This window comes from Bos javanicus, chromosome 26, assembly GCF_032452875.1.
Source record: "Bos javanicus breed banteng chromosome 26, ARS-OSU_banteng_1.0, whole genome shotgun sequence".
Taxonomy (NCBI): Eukaryota; Metazoa; Chordata; class Mammalia; order Artiodactyla; family Bovidae; genus Bos; species Bos javanicus.
The window spans coordinates 51,426,619-51,434,004 of record NC_083893.1 but is presented as its reverse complement, the minus strand read 5'-3'; the positions used below and the strand labels follow the sequence as shown (position 1 = coordinate 51,434,004).

Genomic DNA, 7,386 nt, shown 5'->3' with positions numbered 1-7,386 from the left:
TAGGTTAATTTTATTTCTGCCATTTTTATATGAGCAAAATGACTTTGCACATGTGTTCTATTTTTCATATAATTTATAAGTAAAAGGTTTAAAAGACTATAATGCACATTTTTAACAAATTGCTACTATTTGCACCTGTGACACTTAATAGTTTTGACCTGGATAGTTTCTATTTAACTGATAATAAGATTTAGCCACTGCTTTCAAAAATGTTTCTATTTTACGCATTGTGGAAGCAGAACAAGGGAGGTGGTAAAGTAAATTTCTTGTCCATCCCCATGTCGTTCCAGGCAGTAGCTGTTCCTCAACTGCACCCTGTCTGCTAAAAATCATTCCTCTCTGCTTCTGACTCCCACTAGATTCACTGGTGGTCACTCTCTGTAATTCCACGGTTCTCATGTTGTTTGAAAAGATGTCATTTTTCGACATGCAGATCTGGAAATCAGGGCCAGCTTTTGGAAAGTCATACTCTCTTTTTCTGTATCAAAACAAAAATGCAGACATACCCCTATATTCCCTCAGCAAGGCTTAAGATCCTTTTATATTTTAGGGATTTGAAGACATTACAATGGTTTGACAGGAAGCGGTAGTTTAAAACCAAGTTTAAACATGGTTGCTGTCAGATGTCAGGAATATTGTTCTATGTTGGGGTGGTTGTAAAGTGATGCAATCTAAGACCCACGTAAACCATCAACTGGAATTTTTTTTTTTAATTCAGATTCAAATGTTTGGTGTCTACCATGTGGGTGATATTGTGAGCTATTCTCATAGGGCAAAATCAAAAACATTCCTGAATATGCTGAATAGTCTGCTATTTTGGAAAATACTGGCAAAAAAATTGATTGTATAAGTTATTTAGAAACAGTTTAGCTTATTTTATCCAAGTTATCTTAGTAAACATTTCATTGTTAAATTAGATTTCACATTTATGTGAAGACATCAATATTGCCATGTTAAATTATTTATATTAAACTTTATTTTAATTTATGCCTCACCTAACCTCAACACCATTATTAAAGCAGCAACAAGGTGTTCTAAGTGGATGTAAACTGTACAAATTCTGAAGAGAAGCAATGAATTGCAATCCTGATTTTCAAGTTCTTAAATCAACTTCGTTTGGGGTCAGGGAGCACAGTTGCACAGAAATTAATCTTGGGAATCATGACTGTCAATTGCCAAAGATAAAACTCAAGAGAGGAGAACATCTTTGTTGTTGCTATTTTTTAAATAATTCCAAAAGTATAATTTAAATAGTTAAAAGCACAGCAGTGAGCTTCTATAGTAAACTACAGAGTAAGGGCTGAACCTGAGATTGGCAATGTGAGAAGGGTTTAAAGGTCAGTGAATCTTTCAGAAGGACTCTGGTGCCCCTTCTGGGTAGCACACTGGATTCAGGGGAGGTTGCTGCAAAACCACAGGTTTACTAAGAAACTTCAGATACATTTGAAGAGCTCCTAGAGCAGACAGGATGATAGGCTGGGACACTAAGAAAAACTAAGTAAAACCCAAGTTCTAACTTTTAAAAATTACTGTAAAGAAATATATTAGTTTCATCAGTCTGCGTTAACAAAGTACCACACACTCATTGACTCAGAACAACAAAAATTTATTTTCTCACAGTTCTGGAGCCTACAAGTCTGAAGTCAAGGTATTGGTGGAACCAGGCTCTCTGTGAAGCTCTAGGGGAGGTTCCTTCCTTGTTTTTTCCAGCTGCTCATGGTCCCAGGCATTCCTTGTCTTGTAAGCATCTTTCCAGTCTCTGCTGTCTTCTTATGGTCATCTTCCCTCTACATCTGTGTCCAAATTTCTTCATTCTTGTAAGGACATCACTCACACTGGAGAAGGAAATGGCAACCCACTCCAGTGTTCTTGCCTGGAGAATCCCAGGGATGGCGGGGCCTGGTAGGCTGCCATCTATGGGGTCGCACAGAGTCGGACACAACTGAAGCGACTTAGCAGCAGCAGCAGCACACTGGATTAACCGTCCACCTTACTTCAGTATGACTTCATATTAACAATTGCATCTTCAATGACCCTACATCCAAGTAATGACCCTATAACCCAATGATCCTATAACCAAACTCTGAAGTTCTTCAGGTTAGGAACTTAACACATCTTCTGGGGGAACAATTTCACTCATAATAAGTGCATATAAGTGTGTGCATGCTCAGTTGTGTTCGACTCTGTGTGACCCTATGGACTGTAACCCACCAGGCTCCTCTGTCCATGGGGTTTTCCAGGCAAGAATACTGGAGTAGGTTGCCATTTCCTTCTCCAGGGGATGTTCCCCCAGGGATTGAAATCATGTCTCTTGCCTTGCAGATGATTCTTTGCTGCTGACCCATTGGGGAAGCCCCACTAATAAGTAAGGACAGTTAAAGATGTGCTGGCTCAAATGTATGGTGAAAACACACCTTATCTACACCTGCAAGCACAGCGCAGACAAAAAATAGCTGAGATTTCCTAAGCTTAAGAAAGAGACTTGTAAGTACCTAAAAAGGCTAGTGAAATGGCCTAGATGATGGGTCAAAAGGGATCCAAAACCAGTTAATGTGACAACTGGACTCTTAAAGGTCATAACAAACCCAAGGACTCATCAAGTAGTTATGACAAAGGGATATATAACCTAATATCTAATATAGATCAGAACCTTGACTTTTTCTCCTTCTGGTTAAGACAGAAGACAAGATTCCCTGCTCTCAATACCAGAATAGTTTCTGAAGAGACTTGACCATTCTCAGGTAAAAATTGTCCTAGTGAGTGGTAAGATGCAGAGGTGAAATGCCAAGGATATGTTTATGGAAAGTATTATAAGAGCAAAAATATCACTATAGCTAAATGAACTCCCAAGCTGCAGTGACTTAATAATTTATTCCTTTCTCAGGCAGCAGTATGAGTTAAGGGGTTTGGGAAAGGCAATTAGACCCTCAATATGTGGTTTCCATCTTTGTCTAAAAAGTGATCATTTCAGTGGCAACATTTTCAAGTGGGAAGGAAGAGAAAAAAGTCCATATCTAATGGCTTTAACATAGAGAAGGTGATCTTCAGGTTTCAGGCACCACTTTCTACGGATGGCTCATTGCCAAGACTGGACAACATTATGTATCCCACTGACAAGGGGCAATGGGAATGGTGGTGAACAGCTGGATGACAAATGTTTTACTTATAAAATAAAACATAAAATAATGGACACTGAGGAATATGTCTGCCATAAGGATCACAGAAAATGTGATCTTAAAGGGTCAAGTTATAATGGTCTCTGTCAGTACGATTGTTTCTTGAGCAGCCTATCATTTCATACTTGACACCAACCTGTTAGAAGCAAACTTGGGTGATTTGAAAACATTAAAAAAAAAAAAAAAACTTTGTTAATGTAGTTTCCAACACTAATCAAATAGTACTCTTTCTTCCTGCTCAGAACCTAAAGTTATGAAAAAGAACTCTCCTCCCACCATCTGCTTTTTCTCAGAACCAATCTTAGGGAATGTGGCTTGTGGGCAATTAGTAAATTAGCCTGAGTAACAGTACTTTCTGTGCTTAAATGAATCCATCTTTCCAGTGATACTACCACAAGTAAATGTTACTTCTCAGAATCTTTCTACATATGTTCAATTGTGTACCCCTTTTAATTGGATTAGCCCTTAAACAAGAATAAACTCCGGAGAAGGCAATGGCACCCCACTCCAGTACTCTTGCCTGGAAAATCCTATGGACGAAGGACCCTGATAGGCTACAGTCCATGGGGTCGCTAAGAGTCGGACACGACTGAGTGACTTCACTTTGACTTTTCACTTTCATGCATTGGAGAAGGAAATGGCAACCCACTGGAGAATCCCAGGGTCAGGGGAGCCTGGTAGGCTATCGTCTATGGGGTCACACAGAGTTGGACACGACTGAAGTGACTTAGCGTAGCGTAAGAATAAACTCATTCATGAGAAATTACTTCTACTTCTGATTTGCTTTTATGCTGGTATTATTAGCAAGAGTCAACAAGGACAAAAAGTGTATTCCACTTATATTAAGAATGAAGGTAGATTAAGTGGACACCAATCAACATAAATTGAATTGTAAACGTGTAATCAGATCCCAATGGATACCAGTTTGAGCTGTGCTAATCCCATGGATGGAGGAGCCTGGTGGGCTGCAGTCCATGGGGTTGCTAAGAGTCGGACACGACTGAGCGACTTCACTTTCACTTTTCACTTTCATGCACTGGAGAAGGACATGGCAACCCGCTCCAGTGTTCTTGCCTGGAGAATCCCAGGGACGGGGAAGCCTGGTGGGCTGCCGCCTATGGTGTCGCACAGAGTCGGACACTACTGGAGCGACTTAGCAGCAGCAGCAGTGCAATGACATTTAGTTTTACACAGATTCTTACCTAGTTGATGCACTCTAGTTATTAAAAGCTTGACTTAAGCAGCTAAATACAGATCTAAGAATGTAATGTTAGTGACAAGAATTTGGAATCAAACAATACCTTCATCATAGCAATCAAATGTTTAACAGGACATTCTTCTGATCAAAAGTTAGATTTTAAATGACAAAAATCCATATTGCTTCATCTTTTTAAACTATGAGAAGGACATGATAGGCTTTACTCATAAATTTTTCACCTATTTAAATTAATGAAGAGAAAAACAACTAGCCAAAATCCAAACCAAAGAGTAGAATTACAGTGAGCCAACAGATGGTTTGAAACACAAATAGTGTCAATTATAGAGCAATATATACTGAGAGTTAACCTTCTGATTGATTCATGACACTAGCTGAAGATTCTGAAAACATTTTTGTTTTCAAAAGTCCATGCATGTATGAATGTTATTGAAAGCTTTTTTGATACATGAGGATCCACCAACTTTTATATTCATGGAAAAGTGATGAAGTCTTAATTTTTTCTCATGAAATTATATATTACTTTAAAACAAGTGAAAAGCAATTATATATAGAAAATATCCTAAGAAAGCATATTCAACTCTTACAAAGATACCTCCAAATTAACGTGTGCTTATCCAAATGTGTTTATGAGTTATCCGATGACTACACTTAGCACAGTTTTACGTACACTGTGACTAACAGTAATAGGTCAGGGTTAGTATGTTTGCATATGTAGATAAAGGAGGCTTAGTCCTGAGAGTCCGTTCACGGGGTAAACCATCACTGTGTTAGACTGGACCTCTTAGTATATTTAAGTGTTGCCTGTATACAGTTTATTTTAAACAGGGTTATTTATATGCCTGGACATTTATAACAGGAAGTGGCATACATGGAATTATGCACTGCAGGTGCACTGCTTCAAGCTTGCCTTGACGATTGCATTGTTGACCGCCTCTTTCACATCTTCGTTCCTCAAACTCTAGATCATGGGATTCAGCATGGGAATCACTGTGGGGTAAAACACAGCCACCATCTTCCCCTGCTCCACAGACTCTTCAGTAGGCCTCCTGAGATACATGAAGAGGAGAGTCCCATAAAACATGATAACAGCTGTCAGGTGGGACCCACACGTGGAGAATGCCTTCCTCCTGCCATTGGCAGAGCGCATGTGCAGCACAGCTGCTATGATGAGGGTATAGGAACTGAGAACCACTGAGAGGGAATATGTGAAATTAATCCCAGCAATAACAATCATGGTGCATTCTTTAACGTGGACCCCTCCACAGGCAGTCTTGATAAGAGGAGGGTCAGCACAATAGAAGTGGTTGATTTCAAAGTTTCCACAGAAGTACAGGCCATATGTCCAGAGTGTGCAGGTTTGGCTAACAGAGAATCCATAGATGTGTGTCACAGAGATGAGATGAGCACAGACACTCCTGGACATTTTACTGCCATAAAGCAGAGGGTTGCAGATGGTCATGTAGCAATCAAAGGCCATCACAGCCAAGATATATACTTCCACGTGGACAAGGGCTCTGAAGAAGTAACACTGCACCAAACACCCCACACAGGAAATGGGTTTTGTCTGATAGTAAGTTTTCCAGCATCTTCAGAGTGACAATGGAAGAGAACCACACATCCACAAAAGACAAAGGACTCAAGAAAAAGTACATGGAGCTCTGAAGCTGGAGGCTGATGCTGATCAAAATAATGATACCAATGTTCCCTATCAGAGTGATCATGTAAACTACTAGAAACACCACAAAAAAGAGACCCTGAAGCTCCTGACGACTGGTCAACCCCAGAAGAACAAATTCTGTCACATCTGTGAAATCTGGCATCGCCTTCACTTAGACCCAGTCTGCAGTGCCTATGGACAAACTAAAAGCAACAAATGGATTTATTTTATTCTTGAAAATTTTGAGTCATGTTTATCAGTATTCTAGTTCAAATAATATAAAAATCAATGTAGACTTTGCACAAAGTTTAATATGAGTATATAATCACAGTTATGTCCTTTAATAGGACTTATAGGTAATTATTACAATATTTATTAGTTTCTTAACTTTAAAATGGACAATTACATTCATATACTACTAGTATTAGACACTTATTTTTGCTAAATTATTTCAATGATGCTAACATCATAGAGTGCTAACAGAAGTAAAGCTAGACTGAGAGTCATCAGAGAATGACCAAATCCATTTCAACATATTGTCTTATAGGAAATGACTTGAGACTCATAAATGTAAATATTCAATAAGGTCAGACAACCACTTTGTGCTGACCAGGGAAGTAATAAGAGTGAATCATTGAAATGCCATTGAATACTATTTTTGTGTATGATGGTTGCCTGTCATTGTCTATATTAATACAAATGCACATGTAATATTAACCTGCTCATTTCCCTATGACTTGGAAGATATCCTTTTTTTTAAATGTATTTATTTATTTTTGTCTGCGCTTGGCTCCTCTTGGTTGGGGTGTGGGCTTCTCACTGCAGTGGCTTCTCCTGTTGTGGCGCACTGACTCTAGGTGAGCAGCTTCAATGGTCGTGGCTCACAGGTTCTAGAGCACAGGCTCAGTAGTCGTGGCTCTCGGGCTTAGTTGCTCCATGGCACGTGGAAGCTTCCTCCAACCAGGGATCGAACTTATGTCCCCTACATTGGTAGGCATATTCTTATCCACTGAGTCACCAGGGAAGTTCAGAAGGTATCTTCTTATCTACGCAATTTTATGGGATGATTGTCTTAAAGCTTGGTCTTACAATCTAGCCATTGACATACTTTTATACACTATGCCAGCATATGATATAAAAAGCTTTCAACTTATGAAAATCCTCATCATGTTTTATTTTATTTAGCTATATATTTCACTTGTTTGATTACTGCTGCTTGCAGGATGAGGTAAGCAGTATTTAACAACACAGACTGTATCAGTTTAACAGTTATCTCAGAAAAGTAAACCGCGAGTGGTTCAATCACCATATCAAAAATATATCAATATACAAAT

At 39.0% G+C, this 7,386-nt stretch overlaps 1 pseudogene; it reads right to left on the bottom strand.

The window, feature by feature from the left end:
• Positions 1-4,325: 4,325 nt before the first annotated feature.
• Positions 4,326-7,114, bottom strand: LOC133239678 (olfactory receptor 5M9-like; annotated as a pseudogene).
• Positions 7,115-7,386: the final 272 nt, after the last annotated feature.